A 10,076-nucleotide genomic window follows, 5' to 3' on the forward strand; every position below is an offset into this window, starting at 1 on the left:
GTCACAACCTCTAGAACAGGCAAGAAATCCCTGCTTTCATTCCCGTTTCCGTGGTGTAGCGGTTATCACGTGCGCCTCGCACGCGCAAGGTCCCCGGTTGGACCCCGGGCGGAAACATTGGTTTTAGTTTTTTTTAGGTATGTGCTCCCTGCGCATCAATTTTGGTCAGTCGCGGTCACAACCTCTAGAACAGGCAAGAAATCCCTGCTTTCATTCCCGTTTCCGTGGTGTAGCGGTTATCACGTGCGCCTCACACGCGCAAGGTCCCCGGTTGGACCCCGGGCGGAAACATTGGTTTTAGTTTTTTTTAGCTATGTGCTCCCTGCGCATCAATTTTGGTCAGTCGCGGTCACAACCTCTAGAACAGGCAAGAAATCCCTGCTTTCATTCCCGTTTCCGTGGTGTAGCGGTTATCACGTGCGCCTCACACGCGCAAGGTCCCCGGTTGGACCCCGGGCGGAAACATTGGTTTTAGTTGTTTTTAGCTATGTGCTCCCTGCGCATCGATTTTGGGCAGTCGTGGTCACAACCATCAGAACAAACAAGAAATCCCTGCTTTCATTCCCGTTTCCGTGGTGTAGCGGTTATCACGTGCGCCTCACACGCGCAAGGTCCCCGGTTGGACCCCGGGCGGAAACATTGGTTTTAGTTTTTTTTTAGCTATGTGCTCCCTCCGCATCAATTTGGTCAGTCGCGGTCACAACCTCTAGAACAGGCAAGAAATCCCTGCTTTCATTCCCGTTTCCGTGGTGTAGCGGTTATCACGTGCGCCTCACACGCGCAAGGTCCCCGGTTCGACCCCGGGCGGAAACATTCGTTTTAGTTTTTTTTAGCTATGTGCTCCCTGCGCATCAATTTTGGTCAGTCGCGGTCACAACCTCTAGAACAGGCAAGAAATCCCTGCTTTCATTCCCGTTTCCGTGGTGTAGCGGTTATCACGTGCGCCTCACACGCGCAAGGTCCCCGGTTGGACCCCGGGCGGAAACATTGGTTTTAGTTTTTTTTAGCTATGTGCTCCCTGCGCATCAATTTTGGTCAGTCGCGGTCACAACCTCTAGAACAGGCAAGAAATCCCTGCTTTCATTCCCGTTTCCGTGGTGTAGCGGTTATCACGTGCGCCTCACACGCGCAAGGTCCCCGGTTGGACCCCGGGCGGAAACATTGGTTTTAGTTTTTTTTTAGCTATGTGCTCCCTCCGCATCAATTTGGTCAGTCGCGGTCACAACCTCTAGAACAGGCAAGAAATCCCTGCTTTCATTCCCGTTTCCGTGGTGTAGCGGTTATCACGTGCGCCTCACACGCGCAAGGTCCCCGGTTCGACCCCGGGCGGAAACATTCGTTTTAGTTTTTTTTTAGCTATGTGCTCCCTGCGCATCGATTTTGGGCAGTCGTGGTCACAACCATCAGAACAAACAAGAAATCCCTGCTTTCATTCCCGTTTCCGTGGTGTAGCGGTTATCACGTGCGCCTCACACGCGCAAGGTCCCCGGTTGGACCCCGGGCGGAAACATTGGTTTTAGTTTTTTTTAGCTATGTGCTCCCTGCGCATCAATTTTGGTCAGTCGCGGTCACAACCTCTAGGACAGGCAAGAAATCCCTGCTTTCATTCCCGTTTCCGTGGTGTAGCGGTTATAACATGCGCCTCACACGCGCAAGGTCCCCGGTTGGACCCCGGGCGGAAACATTGGTTTTAGTTGTTTTTAGCTATGTGCTCCCTGCGCATCGATTTTGGGCAGTCGTGGTCTCAACCATCAGAACAAACAAGAAATCCCTGCTTTCATTCCCGTTTCCGTGGTGTAGCGGTTATCACGTGCGCCTCACACGCGCAAGGTCCCCGGTTGGACCCCGGGCGGAAACATTGGTTTTAGTTGTTTTTAGCTATGTGCTCCCTGCGCATCAATTTTGGTCAGTCGCGGTCACAACCTCTAGAACAGGCAAGAAATCCTTGCTTTCATTCCCGTTTCCGTGGTGTAGCGGTTATCACGTGCGCCTCACACGCGCAAGGTCCCCGGTTGGACCCCGGCCGGAAACATTGGTTTTAGTTTTTTTTAGCTATGTGCTCCCTGCGCATCAATTTTGGTCTGTCGCGGTCACAACCTCCAGAACAGGCAAGAATTCCCCGCTTTCATTCCCGTTTCCGTGGTGTAGCGGTTATCACCTGCGCCTCACACGCGCAAGGTCCCCGGTTGGACCCCGGGCGGAAACATTGGTTTTAGTTGTTTTTAGCTATGTGCTCCCTGCGCATCAATTTTGGTCAGTCGCGGTCACAACCTCTAGAACAGGCAAGAAATCCCTGCTTTCATTCCCGTTTCCGTGGTGTAGCGGTTATCACGTGCGCCTCACACGCGCAAGGTCCCCGGTTGGACCCCGGGCGGAAACATTCGTTTTAGTTTTTTTTTTAGCTATGTGCTCCCTGCGCATCGATTTTGGGCAGTCGTGGTCTCAACCATCAGAACAAACAAGAAATCCCTGCTTTCATTCCCGTTTCCGTGGTGTAGCGGTTATCACGTGCGCCTCACACGCGCAAGGTCCCCGGTTGGACCCCGGGCGGAAACATTGGTTTTAGTTGTTTTTAGCTATGTGCTCCCTGCGCATCAATTTTGGTCAGTCGCGGTCACAACCTCTAGAACAGGCAAGAAATCCCTGCTTTCATTCCCGTTTCCGTGGTGTAGCGGTTATCACGTGCGCCTCACACGCGCAAGGTCCCCGGTTGGACCCCGGGCGGAAACATTCGTTTTAGTTTTTTTTTAGCTATGTGCTCCCTGCGCATCGATTTTGGGCAGTCGTGGTCTCAACCATCAGAACAAACAAGAAATCCCTGCTTTCATTCCCGTTTCCGTGGTGTAGCGGTTATCACGTGCGCCTCACACGCGCAAGGTCCCCGGTTGGACCCCGGGCGGAAACATTGGTTTTAGTTGTTTTTAGCTATGTGCTCCCTGCGCATCAATTTTGGTCAGTCGCGGTCACAACCTCTAGAACAGGCAAGAAATCCCTGCTTTCATTCCCGTTTCCGTGGTGTAGCGGTTATCACGTGCGCCTCACACGCGCAAGGTCCCCGGTTGGACCCCGGGCGGAAACATTGGTTTTAGTTTTTTTTTTAGCTATGTGCTCCCTGCGCATCGATTTTGGGCAGTCGTGGTCTCAACCATCAGAACAAACAAGAAATCCCTGCTTTCATTCCCGTTTCCGTGGTGTAGCGGTTATCACGTGCGCCTCACACGCGCAAGGTCCCCGGTTGGACCCCGGGCGGAAACATTGGTTTTAGTGGTTTTTAGCTATGTGCTCCCTGCGCATCAATTTTGGTCAGTCGCGGTCACAACCTCTAGAACAGGCAAGAAATCCCTGCTTTCATTCCCGTTTCCGTGGTGTAGCGGTTATCACGTGCGCCTCACACGCGCAAGGTCCCCGGTTGGACCCCGGGCGGAAACATTGGTTTTAGTTTTTTTTTTAGCTATGTGCTCCCTGCGCATCGATTTTGGGCAGTCGTGGTCTCAACCATCAGAACAAACAAGAAATCCCTGCTTTCATTCCCGTTTCCGTGGTGTAGCGGTTATCACGTGCGCCTCACACGCGCAAGGTCCCCGGTTGGACCCCGGGCGGAAACATTGGTTTTAGTTTTTTTTTTAGCTATGTGCTCCCTGCGCATCGATTTTGGGCAGTCGTGGTCTCAACCATCAGAACAAACAAGAAATCCCTGCTTTCATTCCCGTTTCCGTGGTGTAGCGGTTATCACGTGCGCCTCACACGCGCAAGGTCCCCGGTTGGACCCCGGGCGGAAACATTGGTTTTAGTTGTTTTTAGCTATGTGCTCCCTGCGCATCAATTTTGGTCAGTCGCGGTCACAACCTCTAGAACAAACAAGAAATCCCTGCTTTCATTCCCGTTTCCGTGGTGTAGCGGTTATCACGTGCGCCTCACACGCGCAAGGTCCCCGGTTGGACCCCGGGCGGAAACATTGGTTTTAGTTTTTTTTTAGCTATGTGCTCCCTGCGCATCAATTTTGGTCTGTCGCGGTCACAACCTCCAGAACAGGCAAGAATTCCCCGCTTTCATTCCCGTTTCCGTGGTGTAGCGGTTATCACGTGCGCCTCACACGCGCAAGGTCCCCGGTTGGACCCCGGGCGGAAACATTGGTTTTAGTTTTTTTTAGCTATGTGCTCCCTGCGCATAAATTTTGGTCAGTCGCGGTCACAACCTCTAGAACAGGCAAGAAATCCCTGCTTTCATTCCCGTTTCCGTGGTGTAGCGGTTATCACGTGCGCCTCACACGCGCAAGGTCCCCGGTTGGACCCCGGGCGGAAACATTGGTTTTAGTTGTTTTTAGCTATGTGCTCCCTGCGCATCAATTTTGGTCAGTCGCGGTCACAACCTCTAGAACAGGCAAGAAATCCCTGCTTTCATTCCCGTTTCCGTGGTGTAGCGGTTATCACGTGCGCCTCGCACGCGCAAGGTCCCCGGTTGGACCCCGGGCGGAAACATTGGTTTTAGTTTTTTTTAGCTATGTGCTCCCTGCGCATCAATTTTGGTCAGTCGCGGTCACAACCTCTAGAACAGGCAAGAAATCCCTGCTTTCATTCCCGTTTCCGTGGTGTAGCGGTTATCACGTGCGCCTCACACGCGCAAGGTCCCCGGTTGGACCCCGGGCGGAAACATTGGTTTTAGTTTTTTTTAGCTATGTGCTCCCTGCGCATCAATTTTGGTCAGTCGCGGTCACAACCTCCAGAACAGGCAAGAAATCCCTGCTTTCATTCCCGTTTCCGTGGTGTAGCGGTTATCACGTGCGCCTCACACGCGCAAGGTCCCCGGTTGGACCCCGGGCGGAAACATTGGTTTTAGTTTTTTTTAGCTATGTGCTCCCTGCGCATCAATTTTGGTCAGTCGCGGTCACAACCTCCAGAACAGGCAAGAAATCCCTGCTTTCATTCCCGTTTCCGTGGTGTAGCGGTTATCACGTGCGCCTCGCACGCGCAAGGTCCCCGGTTGGACCCCGGGCGGAAACATTGGTTTTAGTTTTTTTTAGCTATGTGCTCCCTGCGCATCAATTTTGGTCAGTCGCGGTCACAACCTCTAGAACAGGCAAGAAATCCCTGCTTTCATTCCCGTTTCCGTGGTGTAGCGGTTATCACGTGCGCCTCACACGCGCAAGGTCCCCGGTTGGACCCCGGGCGGAAACATTGGTTTTAGTTTTTTTTAGCTATGTGCTCCCTGCGCATCAATTTTGGTCAGTCGCGGTCACAACCTCTAGAACAGGCAAGAAATCCCTGCTTTCATTCCCGTTTCCGTGGTGTAGCGGTTATCACGTGCGCCTCACACGCGCAAGGTCCCCGGTTGGACCCCGGGCGGAAACATTGGTTTTAGTTTTTTTTAGCTATGTGCTCCCTGCGCATCAATTTTGGTCAGTCGCGGTCACAACCTCTAGAACAGGCAAGAAATCCCTGCTTTCATTCCCGTTTCCGTGGTGTAGCGGTTATCACGTGCGCCTCACACGCGCAAGGTCCCCGGTGCGACCCCGGGCGGAAACATTCGTTTTAGTTTTTTTTTTAGCTATGTGCTCCCTGCGCATCGATTTTGGGCAGTCGTGGTCACAACCATCAGAACAAACAAGAAATCCCTGCTTTCATTCCCGTTTCCGTGGTGTAGCGGTTATCACGTGCGCCTCACACGCGCAAGGTCCCCGGTTCGACCCCGGGCGGAAACATTGGTTTTAGTTTTTTTAGCTATGTGCTCCCTGCGCATCGATTTTGGGCAGTCGTGGTCACAACCATCAGAACAAACAAGAAATCCCTGCTTTCATTCCCGTTTCCGTGGTGTAGCGGTTATCACGTGCGCCTCACACGCGCAAGGTCCCCGGTTGGACCCCGGGCGGAAACATTGGTTTTAGTTTTTTTTAGCTATGTGCTCCCTGCGCATCAATTTTGGGCAGTCGTGGTCTCAACCATCAGAACAAACAAGAAATCCCTGCTTTCATTCCCGTTTCCGTGGTGTAGCGGTTATCACGTGCGCCTCACACGCGCAAGGTCCCCCGTTCGACCCCGGGCGGAAACATTGGTTTTAGTTTTTTTAGCTATGTGCTCCCTGCGCATCAATTTTGGTCAGTCGCGGTCACAACCTCTAGAACAGGCAAGAAATCCCTGCTTTCATTCCCGTTTCCGTGGTGTAGCGGTTATCACGTGCGCCTCACACGCGCAAGGTCCCCGGTTGGACCCCGGGCGGAAACATTGGTTTTAGTTTTTTTTTTAGCTATGTGCTCCCTGCGCATCGATTTTGGGCAGTCGTGGTCTCAACCATCAGAACAAACAAGAAATCCCTGCTTTCATTCCCGTTTCCGTGGTGTAGCGGTTATCACGTGCGCCTCACACGCGCAAGGTCCCCGGTTGGACCCCGGGCGGAAACATTGGTTTTAGTTTTTTTTTAGCTATGTGCTCCCTGCGCATCAATTTTGGTCTGTCGCGGTCACAACCTCCAGAACAGGCAAGAATTCCCCGCTTTCATTCCCGTTTCCGTGGTGTAGCGGTTATCACGTGCGCCTCACACGCGCAAGGTCCCCGGTTGGACCCCGGGCGGAAACATTGGTTTTAGTTTTTTTTAGCTATGTGCTCCCTGCGCATAAATTTTGGTCAGTCGCGGTCACAACCTCTAGAACAGGCAAGAAATCCCTGCTTTCATTCCCGTTTCCGTGGTGTAGCGGTTATCACGTGCGCCTCACACGCGCAAGGTCCCCGGTTGGACCCCGGGCGGAAACATTGGTTTTAGTTGTTTTTAGCTATGTGCTCCCTGCGCATCAATTTTGGTCAGTCGCGGTCACAACCTCTAGAACAGGCAAGAAATCCCTGCTTTCATTCCCGTTTCCGTGGTGTAGCGGTTATCACGTGCGCCTCGCACGCGCAAGGTCCCCGGTTGGACCCCGGGCGGAAACATTGGTTTTAGTTTTTTTTAGCTATGTGCTCCCTGCGCATCAATTTTGGTCAGTCGCGGTCACAACCTCTAGAACAGGCAAGAAATCCCTGCTTTCATTCCCGTTTCCGTGGTGTAGCGGTTATCACGTGCGCCTCACACGCGCAAGGTCCCCGGTTGGACCCCGGGCGGAAACATTGGTTTTAGTTTTTTTTAGCTATGTGCTCCCTGCGCATCAATTTTGGTCAGTCGCGGTCACAACCTCCAGAACAGGCAAGAAATCCCTGCTTTCATTCCCGTTTCCGTGGTGTAGCGGTTATCACGTGCGCCTCACACGCGCAAGGTCCCCGGTTGGACCCCGGGCGGAAACATTGGTTTTAGTTTTTTTTAGCTATGTGCTCCCTGCGCATCAATTTTGGTCAGTCGCGGTCACAACCTCCAGAACAGGCAAGAAATCCCTGCTTTCATTCCCGTTTCCGTGGTGTAGCGGTTATCACGTGCGCCTCGCACGCGCAAGGTCCCCGGTTGGACCCCGGGCGGAAACATTGGTTTTAGTTTTTTTTAGCTATGTGCTCCCTGCGCATCAATTTTGGTCAGTCGCGGTCACAACCTCTAGAACAGGCAAGAAATCCCTGCTTTCATTCCCGTTTCCGTGGTGTAGCGGTTATCACGTGCGCCTCACACGCGCAAGGTCCCCGGTTGGACCCCGGGCGGAAACATTGGTTTTAGTTTTTTTTAGCTATGTGCTCCCTGCGCATCAATTTTGGTCAGTCGCGGTCACAACCTCTAGAACAGGCAAGAAATCCCTGCTTTCATTCCCGTTTCCGTGGTGTAGCGGTTATCACGTGCGCCTCACACGCGCAAGGTCCCCGGTTGGACCCCGGGCGGAAACATTGGTTTTAGTTTTTTTTAGCTATGTGCTCCCTGCGCATCAATTTTGGTCAGTCGCGGTCACAACCTCTAGAACAGGCAAGAAATCCCTGCTTTCATTCCCGTTTCCGTGGTGTAGCGGTTATCACGTGCGCCTCACACGCGCAAGGTCCCCGGTGCGACCCCGGGCGGAAACATTCGTTTTAGTTTTTTTTTTAGCTATGTGCTCCCTGCGCATCGATTTTGGGCAGTCGTGGTCACAACCATCAGAACAAACAAGAAATCCCTGCTTTCATTCCCGTTTCCGTGGTGTAGCGGTTATCACGTGCGCCTCACACGCGCAAGGTCCCCGGTTCGACCCCGGGCGGAAACATTGGTTTTAGTTTTTTTAGCTATGTGCTCCCTGCGCATCGATTTTGGGCAGTCGTGGTCACAACCATCAGAACAAACAAGAAATCCCTGCTTTCATTCCCGTTTCCGTGGAGTAGCGGTTATCACGTGCGCCTCACACGCGCAAGGTCCCCGGTTCGACCCCGGGCGGAAACATTCGTTTTAGTTTTTTTAGCTATGTGCTCCCTGCGCATCGATTTTGGGCAGTCGTGGTCACAACCATCAGAACAAACAAGAAATCCCTGCTTTCATTCCCGTTTCCGTGGAGTAGCGGTTATCACGTGCGCCTCACACGCGCAAGGTCCCCGGTTCGACCCCGGGCGGAAACATTCGTTTTAGTTTTTTTAGCTATGTGCTCCCTGCGCATCGATTTTGGGCAGTCGTGGTCACAACCATCAGAACAAACAAGAAATCCCTGCTTTCATTCCCGTTTCCGTGGAGTAGCGGTTATCACGTGCGCCTCACACGCGCAAGGTCCCCGGTTCGACCCCTGGCGGAAACATTCGTTTTAGTTTTTTTTAGCTATGTGCTCCCTGCGCATCGATTTTGGGCAGTCGTGGTCTCAACCATCAGAACAAACAAGAAATCCCTGCTTTCATTCCCGTTTCCGTGGTGTAGCGGTTATCACGTGCGCCTCACACGCGCAAGGTCCCCCGTTCGACCCCGGGCGGAAACATTGGTTTTAATTTTTATTAGCTATGTGCTCCCTGCGCATCGATTTTGGGCAGTCGCGGTCACAACCATCAGAACAAACAAGAAATCCCTGCTTTAATTCCCTTTTCCGTGGTGTAGCGGTTATCACGTGCGCCTCACACGCGCAAGGTCCCCGGTTCGACCCCGGGCGGAAACATTGGCTTTAATTTTTATTAGCTATGTGCTCCCTGCGCATCGATTTTGGGCAGTCGCGGTCACAACCATCAGAACAAACAAGAAATCCCTGCTTTAATTCCCTTTTCCGTGGTGTAGCGGTTATCACGTGCGCCTCACACGCGCAAGGTCCCCGGTTCGACCCCGGGCGGAAACATTGGTTTTAATTTTTATTAGCTATGTGCTCCCTGCGCATCGATTTTGGGCAGTCGTGGTCACAACCATCAGAACAAACAAGAAATCCCTGCTTTAATTCCCTTTTCCGTGGTGTAGCGGTTATCACGTGCGCCTCACACGCGCAAGGTCCCCGGTTCGACCCCGGGCGGAAACATTGGTTTTAATTTTTATTAGCTATGTGCTCCCTGCGCATCGATTTTGGGCAGTCGTGGTCACAACCATCAGAACAAACAAGAAATCCCTGCTTTCATTCCCTTTTCCGTGGTGTAGCGGTTATCACGTGCGCCTCACACGCGCAAGGTCCCCGGTTCGACCCCGGGCGGAAACATTGGTTTTAATTTTTATTAGCTATGTGCTCCCTGCGCATCGATTTTGGGCAGTCGTGGTCACAACCATCAGAACAAACCAGAAATCCCTGCTTTCATTCCCGTTTCCGTGGTGTAGCGGTTATCACGTGCGCCTCACACGCGCAAGGTCCCCGGTTCGACCCCGGGCGGAAACATTGGTTTTAATTTTTATTATCTCTGTGCTCCCTGCGCATCGATTTTGGGCAGTCGCGGTCACAACCATCAGAAGCCTCCCGAGTGGCTCTCGAGGCTAGAGCCGCTCTGTATGCTTCGTGAATTTTAGAATGACGAAGCCAGACTCATGCTGGCTGACCACGACAGTGTCTTATGTACATAGTGTTTTGTGTGTTTTGTTGAATGTTTTTTTTTTGTTTAAATGTTATGAGCCAAAGCCAGGCAATAAAGAAATACAAAGAAAAAAAAGAGATCCCCGCTTTCATTCCCGTTTCCGTGGTGTAGCGGTTATCACGTGCGCCTCACACGCGCAAGGTCCCCGGTTCGACCCCGGGCGGAAACATTGGTTTTAATTTT

General features: G+C 52.5%; 47 non-coding genes across 47 annotated transcripts; all 47 read left to right on the forward strand.

Moving 5' to 3' along the window:
- The first annotated feature begins 44 nt into the window (after positions 1–44).
- Positions 45–117, forward strand: TRNAA-CGC (transfer RNA alanine (anticodon CGC)). The gene has a single exon. It is a non-coding gene; the product is annotated as a tRNA-Ala (tRNA).
- Positions 118–218: 101 nt separating this feature from the next.
- TRNAV-CAC (transfer RNA valine (anticodon CAC)) lies at positions 219–291 on the forward strand. Its single transcript has one exon. It is a non-coding gene; the product is annotated as a tRNA-Val (tRNA).
- A 101-nt stretch (positions 292–392) lies between these two features.
- TRNAV-CAC (transfer RNA valine (anticodon CAC)) lies at positions 393–465 on the forward strand. The gene has a single exon. It is a non-coding gene; the product is annotated as a tRNA-Val (tRNA).
- A 101-nt stretch (positions 466–566) lies between these two features.
- Positions 567–639, forward strand: TRNAV-CAC (transfer RNA valine (anticodon CAC)). Its single transcript has one exon. It is a non-coding gene; the product is annotated as a tRNA-Val (tRNA).
- A 101-nt stretch (positions 640–740) lies between these two features.
- Positions 741–813, forward strand: TRNAV-CAC (transfer RNA valine (anticodon CAC)). The gene has a single exon. It is a non-coding gene; the product is annotated as a tRNA-Val (tRNA).
- Positions 814–914: 101 nt separating this feature from the next.
- On the forward strand, positions 915–987 carry TRNAV-CAC (transfer RNA valine (anticodon CAC)). The gene has a single exon. It is a non-coding gene; the product is annotated as a tRNA-Val (tRNA).
- Positions 988–1,088: 101 nt separating this feature from the next.
- TRNAV-CAC (transfer RNA valine (anticodon CAC)) lies at positions 1,089–1,161 on the forward strand. Its single transcript has one exon. It is a non-coding gene; the product is annotated as a tRNA-Val (tRNA).
- A 101-nt stretch (positions 1,162–1,262) lies between these two features.
- On the forward strand, positions 1,263–1,335 carry TRNAV-CAC (transfer RNA valine (anticodon CAC)). The gene has a single exon. It is a non-coding gene; the product is annotated as a tRNA-Val (tRNA).
- A 102-nt stretch (positions 1,336–1,437) lies between these two features.
- Positions 1,438–1,510, forward strand: TRNAV-CAC (transfer RNA valine (anticodon CAC)). The gene has a single exon. It is a non-coding gene; the product is annotated as a tRNA-Val (tRNA).
- A 275-nt stretch (positions 1,511–1,785) lies between these two features.
- Positions 1,786–1,858, forward strand: TRNAV-CAC (transfer RNA valine (anticodon CAC)). The gene has a single exon. It is a non-coding gene; the product is annotated as a tRNA-Val (tRNA).
- A 449-nt stretch (positions 1,859–2,307) lies between these two features.
- On the forward strand, positions 2,308–2,380 carry TRNAV-CAC (transfer RNA valine (anticodon CAC)). Its single transcript has one exon. It is a non-coding gene; the product is annotated as a tRNA-Val (tRNA).
- Positions 2,381–2,483: 103 nt separating this feature from the next.
- On the forward strand, positions 2,484–2,556 carry TRNAV-CAC (transfer RNA valine (anticodon CAC)). Its single transcript has one exon. It is a non-coding gene; the product is annotated as a tRNA-Val (tRNA).
- Positions 2,557–2,657: 101 nt separating this feature from the next.
- TRNAV-CAC (transfer RNA valine (anticodon CAC)) lies at positions 2,658–2,730 on the forward strand. Its single transcript has one exon. It is a non-coding gene; the product is annotated as a tRNA-Val (tRNA).
- A 102-nt stretch (positions 2,731–2,832) lies between these two features.
- Positions 2,833–2,905, forward strand: TRNAV-CAC (transfer RNA valine (anticodon CAC)). Its single transcript has one exon. It is a non-coding gene; the product is annotated as a tRNA-Val (tRNA).
- Positions 2,906–3,006: 101 nt separating this feature from the next.
- Positions 3,007–3,079, forward strand: TRNAV-CAC (transfer RNA valine (anticodon CAC)). Its single transcript has one exon. It is a non-coding gene; the product is annotated as a tRNA-Val (tRNA).
- Positions 3,080–3,182: 103 nt separating this feature from the next.
- Positions 3,183–3,255, forward strand: TRNAV-CAC (transfer RNA valine (anticodon CAC)). The gene has a single exon. It is a non-coding gene; the product is annotated as a tRNA-Val (tRNA).
- A 101-nt stretch (positions 3,256–3,356) lies between these two features.
- On the forward strand, positions 3,357–3,429 carry TRNAV-CAC (transfer RNA valine (anticodon CAC)). Its single transcript has one exon. It is a non-coding gene; the product is annotated as a tRNA-Val (tRNA).
- Positions 3,430–3,532: 103 nt separating this feature from the next.
- Positions 3,533–3,605, forward strand: TRNAV-CAC (transfer RNA valine (anticodon CAC)). Its single transcript has one exon. It is a non-coding gene; the product is annotated as a tRNA-Val (tRNA).
- Positions 3,606–3,708: 103 nt separating this feature from the next.
- TRNAV-CAC (transfer RNA valine (anticodon CAC)) lies at positions 3,709–3,781 on the forward strand. Its single transcript has one exon. It is a non-coding gene; the product is annotated as a tRNA-Val (tRNA).
- A 101-nt stretch (positions 3,782–3,882) lies between these two features.
- TRNAV-CAC (transfer RNA valine (anticodon CAC)) lies at positions 3,883–3,955 on the forward strand. Its single transcript has one exon. It is a non-coding gene; the product is annotated as a tRNA-Val (tRNA).
- Positions 3,956–4,057: 102 nt separating this feature from the next.
- TRNAV-CAC (transfer RNA valine (anticodon CAC)) lies at positions 4,058–4,130 on the forward strand. Its single transcript has one exon. It is a non-coding gene; the product is annotated as a tRNA-Val (tRNA).
- Positions 4,131–4,231: 101 nt separating this feature from the next.
- TRNAV-CAC (transfer RNA valine (anticodon CAC)) lies at positions 4,232–4,304 on the forward strand. Its single transcript has one exon. It is a non-coding gene; the product is annotated as a tRNA-Val (tRNA).
- A 101-nt stretch (positions 4,305–4,405) lies between these two features.
- TRNAA-CGC (transfer RNA alanine (anticodon CGC)) lies at positions 4,406–4,478 on the forward strand. The gene has a single exon. It is a non-coding gene; the product is annotated as a tRNA-Ala (tRNA).
- A 101-nt stretch (positions 4,479–4,579) lies between these two features.
- Positions 4,580–4,652, forward strand: TRNAV-CAC (transfer RNA valine (anticodon CAC)). The gene has a single exon. It is a non-coding gene; the product is annotated as a tRNA-Val (tRNA).
- Positions 4,653–4,753: 101 nt separating this feature from the next.
- On the forward strand, positions 4,754–4,826 carry TRNAV-CAC (transfer RNA valine (anticodon CAC)). The gene has a single exon. It is a non-coding gene; the product is annotated as a tRNA-Val (tRNA).
- A 101-nt stretch (positions 4,827–4,927) lies between these two features.
- TRNAA-CGC (transfer RNA alanine (anticodon CGC)) lies at positions 4,928–5,000 on the forward strand. The gene has a single exon. It is a non-coding gene; the product is annotated as a tRNA-Ala (tRNA).
- A 101-nt stretch (positions 5,001–5,101) lies between these two features.
- Positions 5,102–5,174, forward strand: TRNAV-CAC (transfer RNA valine (anticodon CAC)). The gene has a single exon. It is a non-coding gene; the product is annotated as a tRNA-Val (tRNA).
- A 101-nt stretch (positions 5,175–5,275) lies between these two features.
- TRNAV-CAC (transfer RNA valine (anticodon CAC)) lies at positions 5,276–5,348 on the forward strand. Its single transcript has one exon. It is a non-coding gene; the product is annotated as a tRNA-Val (tRNA).
- A 277-nt stretch (positions 5,349–5,625) lies between these two features.
- Positions 5,626–5,698, forward strand: TRNAV-CAC (transfer RNA valine (anticodon CAC)). Its single transcript has one exon. It is a non-coding gene; the product is annotated as a tRNA-Val (tRNA).
- A 100-nt stretch (positions 5,699–5,798) lies between these two features.
- On the forward strand, positions 5,799–5,871 carry TRNAV-CAC (transfer RNA valine (anticodon CAC)). Its single transcript has one exon. It is a non-coding gene; the product is annotated as a tRNA-Val (tRNA).
- Positions 5,872–6,145: 274 nt separating this feature from the next.
- Positions 6,146–6,218, forward strand: TRNAV-CAC (transfer RNA valine (anticodon CAC)). The gene has a single exon. It is a non-coding gene; the product is annotated as a tRNA-Val (tRNA).
- A 103-nt stretch (positions 6,219–6,321) lies between these two features.
- Positions 6,322–6,394, forward strand: TRNAV-CAC (transfer RNA valine (anticodon CAC)). Its single transcript has one exon. It is a non-coding gene; the product is annotated as a tRNA-Val (tRNA).
- Positions 6,395–6,496: 102 nt separating this feature from the next.
- On the forward strand, positions 6,497–6,569 carry TRNAV-CAC (transfer RNA valine (anticodon CAC)). Its single transcript has one exon. It is a non-coding gene; the product is annotated as a tRNA-Val (tRNA).
- Positions 6,570–6,670: 101 nt separating this feature from the next.
- On the forward strand, positions 6,671–6,743 carry TRNAV-CAC (transfer RNA valine (anticodon CAC)). Its single transcript has one exon. It is a non-coding gene; the product is annotated as a tRNA-Val (tRNA).
- A 101-nt stretch (positions 6,744–6,844) lies between these two features.
- On the forward strand, positions 6,845–6,917 carry TRNAA-CGC (transfer RNA alanine (anticodon CGC)). The gene has a single exon. It is a non-coding gene; the product is annotated as a tRNA-Ala (tRNA).
- Positions 6,918–7,018: 101 nt separating this feature from the next.
- On the forward strand, positions 7,019–7,091 carry TRNAV-CAC (transfer RNA valine (anticodon CAC)). Its single transcript has one exon. It is a non-coding gene; the product is annotated as a tRNA-Val (tRNA).
- A 101-nt stretch (positions 7,092–7,192) lies between these two features.
- Positions 7,193–7,265, forward strand: TRNAV-CAC (transfer RNA valine (anticodon CAC)). Its single transcript has one exon. It is a non-coding gene; the product is annotated as a tRNA-Val (tRNA).
- Positions 7,266–7,366: 101 nt separating this feature from the next.
- TRNAA-CGC (transfer RNA alanine (anticodon CGC)) lies at positions 7,367–7,439 on the forward strand. Its single transcript has one exon. It is a non-coding gene; the product is annotated as a tRNA-Ala (tRNA).
- Positions 7,440–7,540: 101 nt separating this feature from the next.
- On the forward strand, positions 7,541–7,613 carry TRNAV-CAC (transfer RNA valine (anticodon CAC)). Its single transcript has one exon. It is a non-coding gene; the product is annotated as a tRNA-Val (tRNA).
- A 101-nt stretch (positions 7,614–7,714) lies between these two features.
- TRNAV-CAC (transfer RNA valine (anticodon CAC)) lies at positions 7,715–7,787 on the forward strand. Its single transcript has one exon. It is a non-coding gene; the product is annotated as a tRNA-Val (tRNA).
- Positions 7,788–8,064: 277 nt separating this feature from the next.
- TRNAV-CAC (transfer RNA valine (anticodon CAC)) lies at positions 8,065–8,137 on the forward strand. The gene has a single exon. It is a non-coding gene; the product is annotated as a tRNA-Val (tRNA).
- Positions 8,138–8,931: 794 nt separating this feature from the next.
- On the forward strand, positions 8,932–9,004 carry TRNAV-CAC (transfer RNA valine (anticodon CAC)). Its single transcript has one exon. It is a non-coding gene; the product is annotated as a tRNA-Val (tRNA).
- A 101-nt stretch (positions 9,005–9,105) lies between these two features.
- Positions 9,106–9,178, forward strand: TRNAV-CAC (transfer RNA valine (anticodon CAC)). The gene has a single exon. It is a non-coding gene; the product is annotated as a tRNA-Val (tRNA).
- A 101-nt stretch (positions 9,179–9,279) lies between these two features.
- Positions 9,280–9,352, forward strand: TRNAV-CAC (transfer RNA valine (anticodon CAC)). Its single transcript has one exon. It is a non-coding gene; the product is annotated as a tRNA-Val (tRNA).
- Positions 9,353–9,453: 101 nt separating this feature from the next.
- Positions 9,454–9,526, forward strand: TRNAV-CAC (transfer RNA valine (anticodon CAC)). The gene has a single exon. It is a non-coding gene; the product is annotated as a tRNA-Val (tRNA).
- Positions 9,527–9,627: 101 nt separating this feature from the next.
- On the forward strand, positions 9,628–9,700 carry TRNAV-CAC (transfer RNA valine (anticodon CAC)). The gene has a single exon. It is a non-coding gene; the product is annotated as a tRNA-Val (tRNA).
- Positions 9,701–9,989: 289 nt separating this feature from the next.
- TRNAV-CAC (transfer RNA valine (anticodon CAC)) lies at positions 9,990–10,062 on the forward strand. Its single transcript has one exon. It is a non-coding gene; the product is annotated as a tRNA-Val (tRNA).
- The last annotated feature ends 14 nt before the right edge of the window (positions 10,063–10,076 follow it).

The sequence above is a fragment of the Amblyomma americanum genome, chromosome 4, assembly GCF_052857255.1.
Source record: "Amblyomma americanum isolate KBUSLIRL-KWMA chromosome 4, ASM5285725v1, whole genome shotgun sequence".
In the NCBI taxonomy this organism is placed as follows: Eukaryota; Metazoa; Arthropoda; class Arachnida; order Ixodida; family Ixodidae; genus Amblyomma; species Amblyomma americanum.